Genomic DNA, 19386 nt, shown 5'->3' with positions numbered 1-19386 from the left:
TAAATTACTTTATATTGTTTAATGCTGTGCAAATGAATATAAATCTTATTTGGGTTTTCCTGGTTTTGTTTTTTAAGAGTCTCATCCTCAAGACTTACATTTCATGTTCTCTTACAAATTTCTTCTAAGATGAAGTAACAAAGATTAGGAGGCTTTCTCCCTCAAGAAACTGCCCTTCAGTTAAAAAAAATAACGATGAGAATTGCTTTTTGATAGGCTTCTCCCCAGAGCTTGGTCGCTATACAGAAATCTGATTAAGTCTGGTTATCTTATGAGGACTGTGTTTCTTGTCTTACACTTTCCAAACTGTTTACTGCCTGTGATAGACCTTTCAGACTTTACGTCTTGTAATATGTATGTGGTGATGTGTGCTGGGAAAATGTTCCTGCAAGGTACATTTCTTTTATGCAGCTTCAATACGTGGTTGGTGAGTATGCTAAATTAATTTGGTTGCATAGATCCACTGCCTGGGGATAATGAAACCCTGCAGTGCAGAAGAGAGACAACAGCACTCTCCTGTTTGTCATTTTTCTGGCCATTCCTTGGGAGTTCTGTTGTTGATTGTAACACCAATAGCAGTAAAAATGCACAGAGGCTCCTCGGTGACCATGTAGTATCATCCCTGTAGTCTTAGTTTTCTGTTTGTGCACTGACCTCACTCCTCATGGCAGTTGTATTAGGATTTGAATAAGAGAATCTTATGCTGCACTGTATTGTCCTTGTATTTTTCTTAAGCATCTGCATGCTGTCCCCCTCTGCTACATGAATTTTTATGGGGAATGTAGCTTCACTGTTTATTCAGTCTCTAACTGTTGTGTTATTCTGGGAAGCATCTTCGACATGTAGCCGGGTATGCCTGTAACAGAAAAGTAAGCTCTGCCTCAGTGTGAGGGTGGGGGAGGAATCATTCCATTCTGATCTTTGCATTACCTGCAGGCCTCACATTGACATTTTCTCCTTTGAGATGGAAAGGGAGCACCTGCATCTGTTTTGACTGCTGCAGATGGGGTGACTGGGATTTGACCTAGGAGCATGCGTGTAAAAGATGATACAGTCTAGTACCTGCTCCTGGGGCAAACTGCTTTACCATATGATGAGCACTGAGCCAGTCACTCTTCAGAAGTGTTGCAGCAAGTGACCTAGAACTTTTGTTGTTGTTGTTGTTGTTTCTTTTCCTTTTATAATCAGTCAGGCAGAAACATTTGCTTTGATCAGTCATCTTTCTGTTTTCTTCTTCCTTTACCCCCAGGTACCAGCTTTTATCATTTCCCACAGCTCCATGCGTGCAAACACTATAAACAAGTAGTAAAGTGTCTGAGTCATCAGATATAGTTCCTTGGGGAGTCCTGCAGAAGAGAAGCAGATCCTGGGTTTTGCTGCTGCTGCTGTGCTTAAGTTAAGAATCTCATGACACTGGTCTGGTACTCATTTATAAGAAACAAATTCATAACCAGATGAAGAAGTTCAGGAAAATCAGAATATTTGTAATATTCTGCTGGGTCTTATGTACTTGATACACAACAGATACATATATAGCAGTAACTCTTTCCCGTTGGGTTTTAAAGCAAAAGTGGGAAATAACTGCTGTCATTAACAACTACTAAATTTGCATATTTATTATATTATGCCAATGAAGAGCAGGAATAAACTAATGTTATAACTGACAAGGGATGTTTTATGGCTGGTGCCTTATGTCGAATCTTATTGCTGTGACAATTCTGGCTTGATGCCTTCCCAAATGCTGCATTTTCCAAATAGCTTCTTTCAGGGAAGCATCCTCAAAAAATTCACTCCAGATCTGATAGCTCCTGCCATAACACAAATTATGGGTTTTGCCTCCATTCCTACTCAGTGTTCTTTGTATTAGAAAACAGTATCCAAAGTCATACATGGATGAAATACAGAAACAGTCAATGAAGGGTCCATAGAATTGTATAGACTTACCATTTTTCGTATCTATTATTTGCTAGTATATCCTTGCAAACTTGTAATGCATATGTATTCCAGATGTTGTTAATTATTTCTATTATCGAAAAGAATTATCTAGAAGTGTAGGATACAGTCAGTATCAACCCAATATAATCTTAAAAAAAAGAACTTTCACCATTCAGAAAGCATGAAGACAGATAAAGCACACTGAGAACACACTAGTGCAGCTGAAATCCGCTGAAAACATCAGTATCATATGGTCACTGGAATCTGGTGTACTGTAAATTATTAACCCAAAGCCTGACAGTTGTCCCCTGCAGCTTGTGGTCTTAAGGTGATAAGAGCCTTCAAACAGACAGAAGTCCTTGACTTGGAATAATTTTGTGATGGCACTAGAGTTCCACTGCTCAGAGCAAGGACATTGACTTAAAAGAAATCTAGTGAAATTCAGGACAGAGAGAAGAGGGAAAAGGAATAATTCTCTCATAACTCAGATTTTTCTGATGCGAGTTGAAATTCACATGTGGCAAATGGAGCAAGAACTGCAATGATAGTTTTGCTACAGATTTCATGAATTGCCAGTACAGATATTTATGTTGTTGGGAGAGGCCTTCCAAAGGACACAGATGCTTTGGTTACCCATTTGTAGTGAAGGCATTTTCAAAGGCCTGCACTGATATGACATCTTCTGTATACACTGCTACACACCGGGTTACTTTTTCCACATGGGTATAATGACAAAGGCAACTTTTTTCAAGCCTTCTGTTTTGAGAGAAACACCACTCTATTATTATTATCTTAACATTCATATCACTGTCTAATAGACACCTGTTTCAGAGCTTGTTTAGAATACAGTGCATCATTGACTTATAAGAAGGGATCAGTTAAGTCACTGCCTAGCCCTATAGATGATAGTTATTGGTACTTAGTAGCACTAGTATCTCCAAAACATACATACATAGCGATGTGATCCTCATACTCGCCTTCAGGAGCATCATCCTAGTCTGAAGCTCTTGAAGACAATGCAGTTATTTGCAAGACCCTTCATGGCTTCATTGGCAACATCAAGTGATTTGCTTGCAAACACTCAGGATACTAAATTTGATTAGGCAGAGGAAATCTTAACCATTATTCAGCTGATGCTTATCTTGCAAGAGAAACATGATGGTACTGTAAGAGCAACTAGAAGGCATCTCTGGAGTTAAGACTTGAGTAAAATAGCTATGCAGAGTTTATCGATCATGCCAGATTTCAGAAATAAGAAGTGGGAGGAAGTAAAAAAAAATACGATTAGTACTATGTAATGAGAGTAAGTGTATGATAGGCCTTGACAAAAAATCCAGCAGGTGAGAAATGTTTATTGAACTAGAAAATTATTGAGCATGAGAAGAAATTTCTTCCTTCTCCTAAATTTGACATGGTGTGTTTGAGTGTTGGCAAGCAAATTATTTGACATTGCCAAACCCAAACGTGTAAAAATGAGTCAGGTCCCCCAAATCATGTCAAACTCATCATGTCAAAGAATGTTCTTGGTGAGTTTTCTTTATTCTGGGGGATATGTGCTAATGTGCTGCTGGCAGATGACCTTTGTAGGTTATTTTAGGTTATTTTCAGCCATATAGGGGTCAGACACTTAGTAATAATTCAGCTTTTATTTTTTTTAAAGAAATACGTCAAGGAAATTCCCCCAGAAAAACATGTCTTGACGTGTATATTGGTTAGACATGTGTATATAAAAAAAAAGCGCTTTATATTTTTTCTTTTATAACCTACACCTTGGTAACTTACTTGGCTACCGTTGTCTCTTCATATAGACTACAGTATTCAAAATACCTTGTTTTGGTTTACATCTCCACAACTGAAAATGAGCCTGTGAAGAGTGTGTCAAGGAGCAAGATCTTGGAATCTTAGCTGTAAATTTGGGTTGATATTAGGGATTTTTAGTAGTACCCTACCTGTGGGCAGACACATTGTAGAGCAATGCCATTTTCCAGTGGCTTACTTCTCCATGACTTTGTAGTTTATGTGAAACAAGCAAACACATGAATAAGAAAAAACACCCCAGAGCTCTTTAATTTCTCTTTTCGCACACCTATCTTTTGTTTCTGACAAATTTATTAGAGAGGAAAGCAAGTCAGAATTTCTTACATAAATTCAATGGAATCTGGTTCTGTCTTTAATAGATAAAAATGTTTTTTTTCCATCTTGACAAAAACATTTGGTAGCCAAAATTGTGTATGTCTTGGACTTCTAGGAGCTGAAACACAAAAACACATCTCCGTTTGTAATGCATGGATTCATGCACTCTAGAAGTTGAAAATCATGGATATAGAAAGCTCTGATCAGTAGATCAGACTGGCATTCTCTGGGAACAAATAAGACAGATCGGTTTAAATGATATGAATAAAAATAACTTGCTAACAAGTAGATTCTTACAAAATAACCCTGTCCCCATTTGCTACAAAGGACTTAAAGCTCTATTTTCAAGTCAGATGGAATCTTCAGAGTAAAATTCCAGGTTGTTGTAAATGTCAGGACTTCTGTTGGTTGCGTGACGTTTTGTTCCAGTTTGCTAACTTGAAGACCAATAAGCAAGTGGCAGCCCAGACCATGAAAGCAGTTCAGTGAGCCTTTTAATATCACTGTGTTTTCTTTAACAAAAATGGCACAGTAAGTAGGGCTGCAATCAGAGGGTGCCAAAATAAGGCTTTATTTTTCATTAATATTTTATGCTGGGTGTCAAGGGAAGAAGAGGTTATATGCTTCTTTCAGCCTAAGTGCATGCTTTGAGCAGGGTTTGGACAGATGACCTTCAGAGGTCCCTTTCAAAATAAAATGCTTTCTATTTCAGTGCTTGCCTGTGTGTGACAAAGTGAAGTCATGTTTCTGATATCTTTGCAGATAAGTATATGCACAAGTAAGCATTTTATGGTCATTTTGTAGGAATATTAGGGTATGTTCTGTTGCCTCCAGAATACTTCTGTACTTGCACATTAATGTTTCTGAGCTCATTAACATACCATGAACAGTTCATAGAGGTCCAAAGAGGACACACAATAGACACAGTCCTTCATACAAGTCTCAACAATTGTGGCACATTGGGCTGGCTTTCATTCGTGTTAATTCAGCCTTTTCAGGGGCTTCCCAGTCCAGTAGCTGTTTAACAAAGCATATTATTGGCATTCACCTGCTGCTTTATCCCTTACTGCTAGACCATGGGAAGACACAATCCTGAGCACTTATGCTCCACCTGCTGAAGGGCTTTCATAAAACCTTTCCTTGGTAATTGTTACCCCTTACAATCCCTTACCTACTGAAGGGCATGTCACAGAGTATGTGAGTCTGGAATCAAAGTTTTATCGTCATTTATAATGGACAGGAATATGACTCTTGGAGCCTGAAAGTCTTAGGATTTTTGTTTGCTTGGTTTTTGTTTGTTGGTGATAAATTCAGCAGAATGAAATTACTGGCAAACTCTTTACTTACATATGCATATGAATTACTGAACAGCAATGTGAAGGACAGTATCACCAGTCCCCACGTGACTTAGTTCTCTAGCTGGTATATGAATATGAAACGATGTTGATGAGCTAAGGTTGCTTCCTTTTCTCCAACACATTGATAAATAGAAGCATTAAATGTGCTTAGAGCTCTAATGTGATTATGTCTCCACAGGATACTAGGATTTAATGTGTTGCATAGAAAGTTTAACATATAGTATTATGCTCTTACTGTATTTGCACCCACCGTTGGTGTGAAAACTTGAGCAGACTCTAAAAATAACATATATTTCATTTGTATTTTACAAAAGAAAAAAGTGTACATTGATTGGTGTAAAAGAGGTTTCAATCAATGAGGGACACTGTAGAAGCATAGTTAGTTGGATGATGATCTAGCATAGGCAAGTAGAATCTAACAAATTTATTAGTGTGTCTGAAACAAGTTCATTTGGGCACATTAATCTGTTTCATGTAATTGTTATGTCAAAGGAAGTAACCCAGGTTGATTTTAGTCTCCAAGAAGCCAAGAAAAATTGTCATTATTTAAAGTATAGTTCAAATCAGTGAGATAATACCCAAACAAGGCCTTGCAATATTATTCTAGCCTCAGTTTCCCAGAATTCAAAGCAGTAAGAATTCCCAGGAGTTCTGCAACTTAGTTACGATCATAAGCAGTCTTTAAACTGGATTGCAAGTAACTTCCAGATTGTGTTCTGTTGCATCCATTAGGCTGCTTTTTCTTCATATCGACTTCTGATAGTTCTTGTACATACAAAGGAGGAAGCTATTTGAAGGGCACTGATTAGGTTCATCCTAATGGATGGTTGCCCAAATTACTTTTCCAAGTTCTTGCCCTGTAATTCTCAGTGAACTCCGTGGTATTGCAGGTCAGTCTCTTCAACTGAAAGCCACAATGTCTGAAGATGGGTATGTGAAAGCAGAAATGTGTAAATAGTTTTGAAACACTTAATCTCAATGCCAGTATTTGCTTTCAGAAATGCCACCTTTGCTTTCCAGAATGTACGCAGACCATTTTCTTCGCTCTCCTTGCAATGTAAAAATAACCAATCTTAAAGAATTGGAGATACTATATTGTAGGACAAAAGCTAACAAAATTTGTAGTCAGCCAACACAATAACCTGCAGTTAATCACTTTCATTCCTGTTCCATTGCTCGAAAGCATTACTTGGTTATTGTAGTTGTGGACCATCTTAAAAGGCATTATTCTGACACTGTGCAGCTCTTCTGGTATTTACAGCAGAACACTGAGCCTACAAAAGGTTTTCAGGTGTGGCTGAGGCTGGCAGTTGTGTGAGGATGTAGCTCAGCAGCTCAGGTTTTCATGTTGGGTAACATCATTTTCTGAGACTTCTCCCCGAAAAGTTCTGCTTTGACTACAAAAATTAAATGGGGTGGAATGACAGAAACTAGTAGGGGTACCTGATGTTCAGCAAACTGAAAACCTGCTCAGTTATTTACTGAACTAAAATGAAGAAAAAAAAAAACATTTGTCGTGCAAATTTTAAAAATTGTTGTAAAAAATGCTTGGCAAATCACATTTTTGCTGAGATAGGAAACAGTCTTCTACCAGTGGTCCTCCAAAATCTTCCACTAGGTAAAAGATGTAGAGGTCTGAAAGTGAGGGTGGAATGTTTGTATCTTCGATAAATACTCTGATAGACACAGAACTCGAAGAGATTTTGGTGAAAATCTTTCTTGCCAGTGTGGTCCAGGATGAGGTGTCCCTGCCCATGGATAGCGATTGGAACTAGATGATCTTAAGGTCCTTTCCAATCCAAACTGTTCTACGATTCTATGATTCTATGAAATAATTCCACTGTGCTTTCTGAAACCATACATACACACTACCCTCCAGAGGTGCTGCCTTGTTTTCTTTCATCAGCCTACAGCTGAATAGCCTTGCAGGGAGACTGAGAGTACATTTGCTATTGGCACAAAAAGAAATGCTTACATACACAGTTGTGGTGAAAAATAGGTTTTCTTAAATAGGAACAAAACATGTACAATTCTGTGTGTGATTGGGACGTACCCTGCAACAGAAAAATGTTAATAATTCCTGTTGCTTTAAAAATCTGTGCCTTGTTTTGACTGTGGGTTTCAGTCTTTTGAACAAATGCTTTTGTTCCACAACTCAATCATCCAGGTTTCTTTAGTTGTATTCTAATACCTGGAATGGAAAGAAAAGGAAATGTTTACGAAAATTGCTATCTGCTGGAGGTGAATTATCAGATCTACTTTTCTTGAGACAGATGTTGAATAGAGCTTTGTAAAGATTTCTGCAATTTGCACCTCATTGACAAGTTTCATCAATTGTAGTGTGGAGGCTTTCAGCTGGGCCTTTTTGCAAAGATCATTCAGAGTATGATAGCTGGTAGAGATGTCTCTGGTGTATGTTGTGCTAGCTGGCAATGCTGAAGAGGCTTTTTGTCTTAAAGCAGACACTGCTATGTTTAGGAAAAAAAGCGTATTGAACATAAGTATATGGGAAGGGCTTTTCCTCATGCTTTCTTCCTCCATTTGCATACATTTATACAATTCCAAAAGAAATCTCCAGAGCATGTTCTGTGCTGGTGTGGCAGTCATAATTCTCACAGTCCAACCTAACAGTCCAACCAGATGATTGACTTCAGCCATGGACTGCTCTTGAAAGGCAGGGACTTTTTTGTCTTTGGGAAGAAGTATTGTAAGCCTGTGAACCAAACTAATCATCTGCTCTGCTTTAAGCAGAAGAAGGTATGGTAATCTGCAGTGTATTTGGTTTCCCAAAGCAGTATTTTGCTTTCTTGCTTTCTATTACCCTTATCATTAAGCAGCAAGTGGAAAACATGCCGTCGAGAAGTCAAAGTTATATGATGAAAGCAACTCTACAATCTAAAGCATACCTCACTGGGAGTTTCTCTTTGTTAGCACACAGCATAATTTATGTGTAAAGATGTGGGGGAGTTCTAATTATGCATCTACTGAATATGGCAGGTTATGAGATCATTGACAGCTAATTAGAAACTTCCAAACTTGTTCAGCATTCAGAGGCCTTCGTAATCAAATATAAATTTCAAATTTATGCCTTTGTATCTAACCTCATGTGGATGCTGTTTTCAGTGACCTTTAATAGAAAACACACCAGAACTTTAGAGGATTCAAAACATGGACTAGTTTTCCTTTAGGGTAGGTACAAGAGCTTTTAGGAAAAGCTCAACAATCTGATTTACTAACCAGACATATATACATAAATACACAGAAAGGATATTGCTGTCCTTTATAATAGCTCCACAGGAAAGGTAGAAAGGCTGTATAGGTGTTGTGTTTAACTGGGCAGGCAGGGGAACACCACCCAGCCCTTTGCTTCCCTCCCCCCTGTGGGATGAAGGAGAGAATCAGAAAAGAGGTAAAACTCATGTGCTGAGATACGGACAATTTAGTAGGACTGAAAAGGAAGGGAAAATAATAACAACGATAGAAGAATACACAAAACAAGTGATGCACGATGCAGCTGCTCACCACCCACTGACTGATGCCTGGCAAGTCCTTGAGCAGCATCCACCACCCCCAGCCAATTCTCCTTAGTTTTACTGTTCAGCACAGCACCATAGGCATGGGATATCCCTTGGGATAAGCCGTACTGGCTGTGTCCCCTCCCAGCTTCTCATGCCCCTCTGGCCTACTTGCTAGGCAGCATGAAAAGCTGCAAGTCCTTGACCTAGTGTAAGCCCTGCTTAGCAGGAAATGAAACATCAGTGTGTTATCAACATTATTATTCTCATCCTAAATCCAAAACACAGCACTATACCAGCTACTAAGTAGAGAAGGTAAGTATCCCAGCTGAACACAGGGCAGTGGGAAATAATATCTAAACATAGAATCATAGAATAGTTGGGGTTGGACATCAAGTTCCAACCCCCCTGCCATGAGAAGGTACACCTCCCACCTCCCACCCAAGGCTCTGTCCAACCTGGCCTTCAACACCACCAGGGATGGAGCATTCACAACCTCCCTGGGCAACCCATTCCAGCACCTCACCACCCTCACAGTATAAGAACTTCCTCCTTTTATCCAATCTAAACTTCCCCTGTTTAAGTTTTAACCCATTACCCCTTGTCCTATCACTACAGTTCCTAATGAAGAGTCCCTCCCCAGCGTCCCTATAGGCCCCCTTCAGATACTGGAAGGCTGCTAGGAGGTCTCCACGCAGCTTTCTCTTCTCCAGGCTGAACAGCCCCAACTTCCTCAGCCTGTCTTCATACAGGAGGTGCTCCAGTCCCCTGATTATCCTCATGGTCCTTCTCTGGACTTGTTCCAACAGTTCCATGTCCTTTTATGTTGAGGACACCAGAACCGCACACAATACTTCAAGTGAGGTCTCATAAGAGCAGAGTAGAGGGGCAGGATCACCTCCTTTGACCTGCTGGTCACGCTCCTTTTGATGCAGCCCAGGATACAGTTGGCTTTCTGGGCTGCAAGCGCACACTGAAGCCGGCTCATGTTCATTTTCTCATCAACCAACACCCCCAAGTCCTTCTCCGCAGGGCTGCTCTGAATCTCTTCTCTGCCCAACCTGTAGCTGTGCCTGGGATTGCTCCCACCCAAGTGCTGGACCTTCCCTTTGTCATGGTTAAACTTCATGAGGTTGGCATCAGCCCACCTCACAAGTGTGTCAAGGTCCCTCTGGATGGCATTCCTTCCCTCCAGCCTATCAACCGAACCACACAGCTTGGTGTCATCGGCAAACTTGCTGAGGGCGCACTCAATCCCACTGTCCATGTCAGCGACAAAGATGTTGAACAAGACCGGTCCCAACACCGATCCGAGGGACACCACTCGTTACTGGTCTCCAGCCATTGACCACAACTCTTTGTGTGCAGCCATCCAGCCAGCTCCTTATCCACCGAGTGGTCCATCTGTCAAATTGATGTCTCTCCAATTTAGAGACAAGGATGTCATGTGGGACAGTGTCGAACGCTTTACACAAGTCCAGGTAGATGACATCAACTGCTCTACCCCTGTCCATCAGTTCCGTAGCCCCATCATAGGAGGCCACCAAGTTGGTCAGGCAGGATTTCCCCTCAGTGAAGCCGTGCTGGCTGTCACCAAGCACCTTGCTGATTTTCATGTGCCTAAACATGCCTTCCAGGAGAATCTGCTCCAAGATTTTGCCAGGCACAGAGGTGAGACTGACTGGTCTGTAATTCCCCGGGTCATCCATTTTCCCCTTCTTGAAAATGGGGGTTGTATTTCCCTTTTTCCAGTCATCGGGAACTTCACCTGACTGCCATGATTTCTCAAATAAGATGGCCAACTTCATTCACCAGCTCCTTCAGGACCCGCGAATGGATTTCATCAGGACCCACGGACTTGTGCACGTTCAGGTTCTTAAGATGGTCTCGAACCAGATCCTCTCCTACAGTGGGCCCAAGGTCTTCATTCTCACAGTCCCTGCATCTGCCTTCCAAGACTTGGGTGGTGTGGTCGGAGCATTTGCCACTGAAGACCGAGGCAAAGAAGTCATTCAGAACCTCAGCCTTCTCCAAATCCTGTGTAGCCAGTTCTCCTGAGAGCTTCCAGAGAGGGCCCACCCACATTGTCCTTAGTCTGTCTTTTATTTGCAAAGCGCCTATAGAATCCCTTCCTGTTATCTTTCACATCCCTAGCCAAGTTTAATTCTAACTGGGCCTTAGCTTTCCTAACCTGGTCCCTAGCTTCCCGGACAACATCCCTGTACTCTTCCCATGCCACCTGTCCTTGCTTCCACTTATTATAAGCCTCTTTTTTCATTTGAATTTTCCTCAGGAGCTCCTTATCCATCCAAGGAGGTCTCCTGGCCCTCCTGCTGCACTTCCTTCTGGTTGGGATGCAACACTCCCGAGCTTGTAGCAGGTGATCCTTGAATATCAACCAAGAGTCTTGGGCCCCTCTGCCCTCTAGGGCTGTATCCCATGGAACCTTCCAAAGCAGGTTCCTGAAGAGGCCAAAGTCTGCTCTTTTGAAGTCCAGGGCAGTCAGCTTGCTGCACGCTCTTCTCACTGTCCTGAGGATCTCAAATTCAAGCATCTCATGATCGCTGCAACCAAGGCTGCCCTGGAGAGTCACATTTCCAACCAGCCCTTCCCTGTTAGTAAGCACGAGGTCAAGCATGGCACCTCTCCTTGTTGGCTCCTCTATTACTTGCAGAAGGAAGTTGTCTTCTACACAATCGAGGAACCTCTTGGATTGCTTGTGCCGGGCCGTACCATCCTTCCAACAGATATTGGAGTGGTTGAAGTCACCCATGAGAGCAAGGGCCTGTGAGTGTGAGGCTGTTCCGGTCTGTCTCTAGAGTGCTTCATCCACAGAGTCCTCTTGATCAGGCGGTCTGTAACAGATCCCTACCGTAATGTCTCCCATAGCTATATTCCCTTTAACCCTGACCCACAAACTCTGTTGACTGCTCACCTGTCCCCAGACAGAGTTCCATACTCTCCAGACTATCCCTAACATAAAGGGCAACTCCCCCTCCCCGCCTGCCAGGCCTGTCTTTCCTAAAGAGCCTGTAACCTTCCATTCCAACACTCCAGTCATAAGAGCCATCCCACCATGTTTCTGTGATGCCTATTATATCATACCCCCGTAGACGTGTACATATATATCTCCTTCATAAGGGATAAAGTTACTTGCCTTTTATCACTGTTCTGTAGTTCACATAAGAAAGCCTTACTCTCATTCTTGGTTTTGAGGTGGCCATTCCTTATTTTCCTGACTGCCACTGAATAGTATTGTAGGTGAAAACTTCAAAAGAGGTACACAAAGACTGAGGAATCAATTTCCCAGCCTTGCTCACTGTCGTGGTTTAAGCCCAGCCGGTAACTCAGAACCACACAGCCGCTCACTCACTCCCCCACCTTCCATCCCCTGCTCCCAGAGGGATGGAGAGGAGGACTGAAAGAATGTAACTCCCATGGCTGAGATAAGAACAGTCCAGTAACTAAGGTATAACACAAATCACTGCTGCTACCACCAATAATAATAAAGATAAGGGAAATAACAAGGGAAGAGAATACAACTGCTCACCACCCACAGACTGTTGCCCAGCCCGACCGTGCAGTGATCTCGCCCTTCTGGGTGACTCCCCCCAGTTTATATACTGGGCATGACACACTGTGGTATGGAATACCCCTTTGGCTAGTTTGGGTCAGGTGTCCTGTCTCTGCTTCATCCCAGCTTCCCATAGTCCCTGGCAGAGCATGAGGCTCAGAAAGTCCTTGGTCAGACTAAACATTACTGAACAGTAACTAAAAACATCGGTGTTATCAGCGCTGTTCCCGAGCTGAAAGTCAAAAACACAGCACTCCACCAGCTACTAAGAAGGAGAAAAATGACTGCTACTGCTGAACCAGGACACACACACTGCTTTCACCTTAGAACTAGAAAATTTTTGTGGCTTCAATGGCTCCTTCTCTTAAGAAAAGTTTGCATCTTAGCTGCTTGTCAGCCAAACAAAGTATTTTGGAAAATTTTGGCTAATGGCGGTAACTAGTGACATAACTGTAGGGTTATGTCACCAGGTACTATGTCACTCAAGGAAGCAGTCTTGTTTTTGACTGATTATAGGTGAAAATGCTTGGGTGAAGTAGTTGACACCACAAAATTCACAATATCATAGAATCATAGAATAGTCTGGGTTGGAAGAGACCTTCAAAGCTCATCCAGTCTGACCCCCCCTGCATCTTCAACTAGATCAAGTTGTCCGGAACCACATCCAGCCTGGCCTTGAGTGTCTCCAGGTATGGGGAATCCACCACCTGCATCTGCCGCCATCAGCCACCATTCAAATATGATTATTTGAAGGATGTATTACCCTTGTTCTGAAGTGAAATAGTATTACTCTCTTTGCAAGATACTGCAAGTAACTTATTCAGCCATTTGTCCAAAGAAGATTATGAAATGAATGTGTTCAATAAAATATTCACATATCATTTTATTAGCCTTAGTTCAGTGTAGTAGTGTCCTAATATACAAGTAGGGTAAGGAAATATATTCTCTTCCACGTCTCCTGGTTGATGCTAAATATTAGATACTAAATTTTCTCAGTATCTTTGTTGCTTTTACACTGTACTGAGTGAAATCTAATGTCCAGGAGCAGAGATGATGACAGGCTGACACTTCTGAATGCAATCTATCCAAACAGTTTGATACCAGGTCAAGTAATCAAACTGGGATATTCTGGAGGATTACTAAGATTTTAATTTCCTCCTTCTTTGATGTCAATTTGAAAGTGGCTAGCAATTTCAGCACATCAAAATGTTTTTGAATAATGTTTCTGAAGGCTTTTAGAGTCCTAATTTGAGTGAAACTTGGTTCTACTTTGCAAAGACTGTAAGACTATTCAAACTCATACGGCTTTTTTACTAAAAAGCTTTCTTTGATAAATGGTTATTTTTATCATGACTTCTAAGTGCATTAAAATGCATTAGGCACATGTCTTGTTCAGTACTTATCACTGAAATATTAACTACTCAGGGCTGAGGTGATATAAAGGTGCAATGCAGCTGAATACTCAATAGTACCTGCTGTCATGGGACTGGTATTCAGGGAAAGTTAGGTCAAGAAAGTTCAGTGTGTGTCAAAAGAACCCCAATTCAGTCTATCTATCTTTTCTCTTTTCTCTTTCTTAAGCCTCTGAATGTGAGGAGCTGGCTGGGTAATTCCCCTGATTCTGGGCAGAGGTGTTAATTTAAAATAATTATGTTGAACCTAAGCTGACACAATCTGACTGTATTCACAAGAGCTTCCTAGAAACTCAGTTTACCCTGTTCCCTCTGTAATGTTTCAGTGTCTCATACTATGAGACATCCTACATGCAGATTAGGCCCTGTTAAGTTCCTGCAGTGAAAACACTGGACATAATTTAGTTTTCTGGTAACATTAAAGTAATGAGTGAAATATGAGCATAAACTTTCAAGACTCTTCATCAGTGACTGTAGCCTCTTCAAGGATTGTAGTGATAGAACAGGGGTAACAGGCTCAAATTTAAACGGTGGAGGTTCAGGTTACACATTAGGCAGAAGCTCTTCCCTGTGAGGGTGCTGAGGCGCTGGCACAGGGTGCCCAGAGAAGCTGTGGCTGCCCCATCCCTGGCAGTGTTCAAGGCCAGGTTGGATGGGGCTTGGAGCAACCTGGTCTAGTGGAAGGTGTCCCTGCCCATGGCAGGGGGTTGGAACTGGATGAGCTTTAAGGTCCCTTCCAACCCAAACCAGTCTGGGATTCTGTGATTCTGTGAAAAGAGAAAGTTTCTTATGTTTGCCAGCTGAGAAGTAAATGATACTGATGGATATGCTCTGCATTCCCTAGTTTTTCATTGTTAAATAAGGCAGATTTCAAATGTGGGGTCTTTTTGTGTTTTAGCTTGACCTTGCTAACTGAGATTTCACAACGAAGCCTGATTTTCCCCTCACCTGGCAAACACTTGTCTACTTTTTTCAAGAAAACAGGTCATTATGATTTGTTTAGGAGAACTCTTTCCTACACCCTTGGTAATGTATCAGGCTACTCCAGTATTTTTCTACAGAGAAGACAGCTCATGTTATAGCCACAGATGGGCTGACAAGTCAGTGCAGAATAATAAGGATGCGACTGGCATTAATCCATGCAGTCAAAATAATGAAGAAATGCATCAAGTTTTGGATTTTTGCTTAAATGTTTAGAATACTTTCTACTAATACATTCCTTACCAGTCTAGAAAGTTCTTGCAATGGAGTATCTCTAAAGCTTGCCATTAGCATTGATATAAGGAAGGGAAAGAGATAAACATCTGAGAAGAAAGCTATAAGACAGTGTATTGAGACCGTCCAGAAACAGGTATGAGATCAAAGTAAATTGCAACAATTCATCTTCTGCTTGTTAAATTTATGTGAAGAACTTAAAAAGAAAATTGCAAACTTTTCTTTCAGCCTATAAAGCTGTAAGTTCAGATGATAAGAAATAAACCTTAGCAACAAGTATCACATTGAGGATTTGTATACTCATTGACACTTCCAGAACTCTGTTTTTCCTCACTGGGATACAGCTCTAGACATCTTCTGTAGGTTTGGGGGTAAGGAGAGATTTATTTGTCTTAAAATACATTAAAGATTAATTAAAATTAAAAATTGATCATATTTGCCAAATCATTCCCTTTAAATATATTTATTATTTTGTATTAAGCAATAATACTCACCAGTTAGTCTGTGGATCTCAGAAGTCTATCATGAATGTGTACTAACACTAGTACAGTGAGTAAACTATGACATGTCATTTTTAATATTGTGCTGAAAAATGCTGAGCATCAGTTTGATCTCTCACTAACAGACCTCACTTAAAATGTCATGGATTCAGAGTTAATGGGAGGAATAATTAAATATCCTTTGTGTGGTGGTAGTTGAAATGGTAAGAAGCCACCAGTGAGCTGTGTGGGGAGGCGAGTTAGAATTTACACTGTACCTGATAGAGGGAGGTTTGCACTGAATGTGTGTGTGCAGCTCTATTTTTTTGCCCATTTTTAAGGCAGAAAATGAAGACAGCCCCTGGAAGATGAGAGAAGTTATCCATAGTGCTGCAAAGGATTCTCTCCCCAGGAGAAATGGGGTCTTCCCATTGTAAGAAGACTATTTTACAGCAACGAAATACTTGGATTGAACAATCAGTTGCTGCAGCTAAAGGAGTCAACTAATTCCAGTATTGGCTAGTAACTACTTTAAAAATGAGGTCAACCTCTATCCTCCCACCACAGCCATGGTTGAGATCTGATGTAATTTGAGCTGCAGCCTCAACCTCTGTCAGGTCTCTGAGTCTGTCTTGACTTTGCCTTTTGCTGCTAAGGCTCTGTCAGGCTGTGTCCTACTTTCAGAACAGTATCTTTCCTATGCTTCAGTCCCCAAGGGCAGTATCTACACCAGATTTAATTAAAACTGGGGATGCTAATCAGCAGATCTTCCTGTAACTGTGAGATTTCTAAGACCTTGACTACAGTCACTGTCCCAAAGTTAAGTGGCTTTTGCCTTCTAACATTGTGGGAAACATTGAAATAATGCTCCTGGATCACAGATCCTGCACTCTGCAGTGCCAATGTTCTGTACAGCTGACACTTCTCAATAGCAACAAGTTCATTCAGGGATACTATCACTTCAAATACCTCAGCGTAAGAGTTAAGTAATACCCTTCTGTAACAAATCTGTAATAAATACACATCCTACATCTGCAAAACATAAAATAGCAGCAAGACATTTTACTGATGAATATGTGTAAGAAAAATAAAAAGGGCCTTAAATAATTTAGTGCCCTTCTCCCGCAATGAATTAGATCGTATCTGTGCGTTATAGCAGGTAAGTGTTTCAAGGCCTGAGACCTTGATTAGACAGGGCGTATCTGCTGCCATTATGGCCTGTGCAACTGGATTTGCTTCCCAGAGCATGTATTGTAGGACGCTCAAAAGCTAGAAACTAGGTAAATGTCCTGAAGCAATGAATAGTTGAAGTGAATAAGAGGAAGAATTATTTACTTTGGTGCTTTAAAGGAAGAGGAGAGGAGTGAGGAAGAGAGAATTGAGTACAAATAGTGAGTAATAAATGTAAAAGCTTAAATTTGAAGTGAAATAATGTTGTCTGACAGTGCAGAAATTTCATGGCTTATATTTTACTTCCACAGGAAGTTTTGTGTTTGTATTTAATTTCTAGGAACCCAAGGGCAAAGCAAAGCAATTAAAATGTTGAAGACTTAAAAATAAACGTCAGAGGCTTCAAGTAAAATACCTTTAGCTGATTAGTGGTACAATGAATCTTTAATGAGAAATAAATTGGGATTGCATTATTTCTGAGGAGGATAAGGAGAAGTATTTGATATCTGCATTGATAATAGAGAGCTTAGAAACAGTCTATCACTATGAGCTGCTTTTCTAGAAAAAAAAGTAGGAAACTTCTCTATGGCCGAATGCACAGATAAGAAAAGCAGTGAAACAAATACATTTGTACGTCCTTGCACTGAAAAGCTTATTGCGAGGTGAATTTTAACATAGTCACATCACTCTCTTGATCTGTTTAGACTCATCCCTTTGATATGTGTCCATGTTTGGTTTTGTAAAATCCTTGCTTTGTCTTGAAGTCTGATTTTAATGCAAACTGATTTATATAAAAAGTGCAGGCAGTAAAATTAATTTAAAATGACCCACATATAAAACACTACGTCCTGTATTTACCCACAGCAAACAAAATTCTATTAAAAACAGGGCTCAGAAATACACTTCATAAAGTATTTCTTCTCTGTTATCCTATTGTGGCAGCGTACCAAATGAAGGGAAGAAGAAAAGTCCTTTGATTAGGGAGATTGGCAGCATTTATGTTTTAAATCAATTGAATTTTAAATATGCATTTATTGTCTGTGTTGAATTGCTACACAGTGAAAGGAATGCTGTTCTCTACACAATAATTGCTCTACTTCAGCTCTCAAATTGGGTCACAGTAACAGGCAGCGTTCTCCATTCTTTCTGTCTCTCCTCTTTTTCTTGGGAAAGTGACTGAAGCTCTAATCATCATCACATTGGGGTGCTGTACATGTGACGATAGTATTTCTCTTGAAAATTATATTCCTTACCCCTGGTTTTGATGGTATTGTATTGTAAACCACCTTGAAGAAGAATGTAGAAATCTGCAGGCTGAACAGGGTATGCTGAGATTCACTGAATGAGTGCAGCAATCCCAGTTACTGCTGGAATTCAGTTTTGATAATGTGCGCTTCACCTTCTGTATGGGACTATGGTAAAATAAAATGAATGAGAATTATTAATCTTGTGCTGTTTTACAGTCATCATATTCCTAAATGTGCTTTTTAGTCAAAAAACAAAGGACCAGGGGTCAGGGAGAGATGACAATAGTGGTCAACAAAGCTTATGTTGTAACTTGCAGTAGGCCTAAGTTTTCTCTTATTTTGGTGTATCGTGACAATACAAGCTATGGGTAGTATTCAGAGCAACAACTGGAGGAAAAAGTTTAAAGTAAATGTTACAGACACATTAAACGTCTAAGATTTGACCTCAAGTAGAAGTTTATAGTTGTAAAAGCATAAATCGCACATTAAAAAACCTGTCCCACAACCCTTCACAAATTGTAAGCAGCTGTAACACTGTTATGCAACCAGTTCTTTTGTTTATTAAATGCTTCTCCTGACACACAGAGCATGGCTAGTCCCAAATTAGGCAGATTACTTGCAAAAAAAAAGGATTTTTGTTATTTGGAAAATCCAAGTATAAGCTCTTCCAATGCCCAATGGCTTCTAGGCCACCTCTTGGCCTTCAACCTTTGCAGAGTAGGATAGAAGAAGACATTGCCTCCTCTGGGTTTAGCCTAACCTCACATAAAGGTTAGGAATCTTGTCAAGAAAATCACCTAGATTATAGCAGTAATCAGTCAAGGCACCTTCAGGGGCAAATCAGTCCATCTACCTTACACATCAGTTGCAGAGTAAGATGAACAACCTGCTGGAGTTATCTATCATCTCCAGCTACAGGAAGGAATCTAGTTAACCCAGACTGGAACAACATCTTTTACATAGCTGAAGTAAATCGAGGTGGCCCCATCTCCTTCCTCACTGCTTGTCAGTTGAAGTCAAGTGAAGTTCCTGATGACTGGAAAAAGGGTAATATAACCCCCATTTTCAAGAAGGCGAAAATGGATGACCCGGGGAATTACAGACCAGTCAGTCTCACCTCTGTGCCTGGCAAAATCTTGGAGCAGATTCTCCTGGATGGCATGTTAAGGCACATGAAAAACAACAAGGTGCTTGGTGACAGCCAGCATGGCTTCACTGAAGGGAAATCCTGCCTGACCAACTTGGTGGCCTTCTATGATGGGGCTACGGAACTGATGGACAGGGGCAGAGCAGTTGATGTCATCTACCTGGACTTGTGTAAAGCGTTCGACACTGTCCCACACGACAT

This window comes from Pezoporus wallicus, unplaced genomic scaffold, assembly GCF_028554395.1.
Source record: "Pezoporus wallicus isolate ANWC-B61680 ecotype Strahan unplaced genomic scaffold, APGP_CSIRO_Pwel_v1 contig_4012, whole genome shotgun sequence".
Lineage (NCBI taxonomy): Eukaryota > Metazoa > Chordata > Aves > Psittaciformes > Psittacidae > Pezoporus > Pezoporus wallicus.
The sequence above is the reverse complement of the archived record's forward strand: the minus strand, read 5'-3'. Positions refer to the sequence as shown.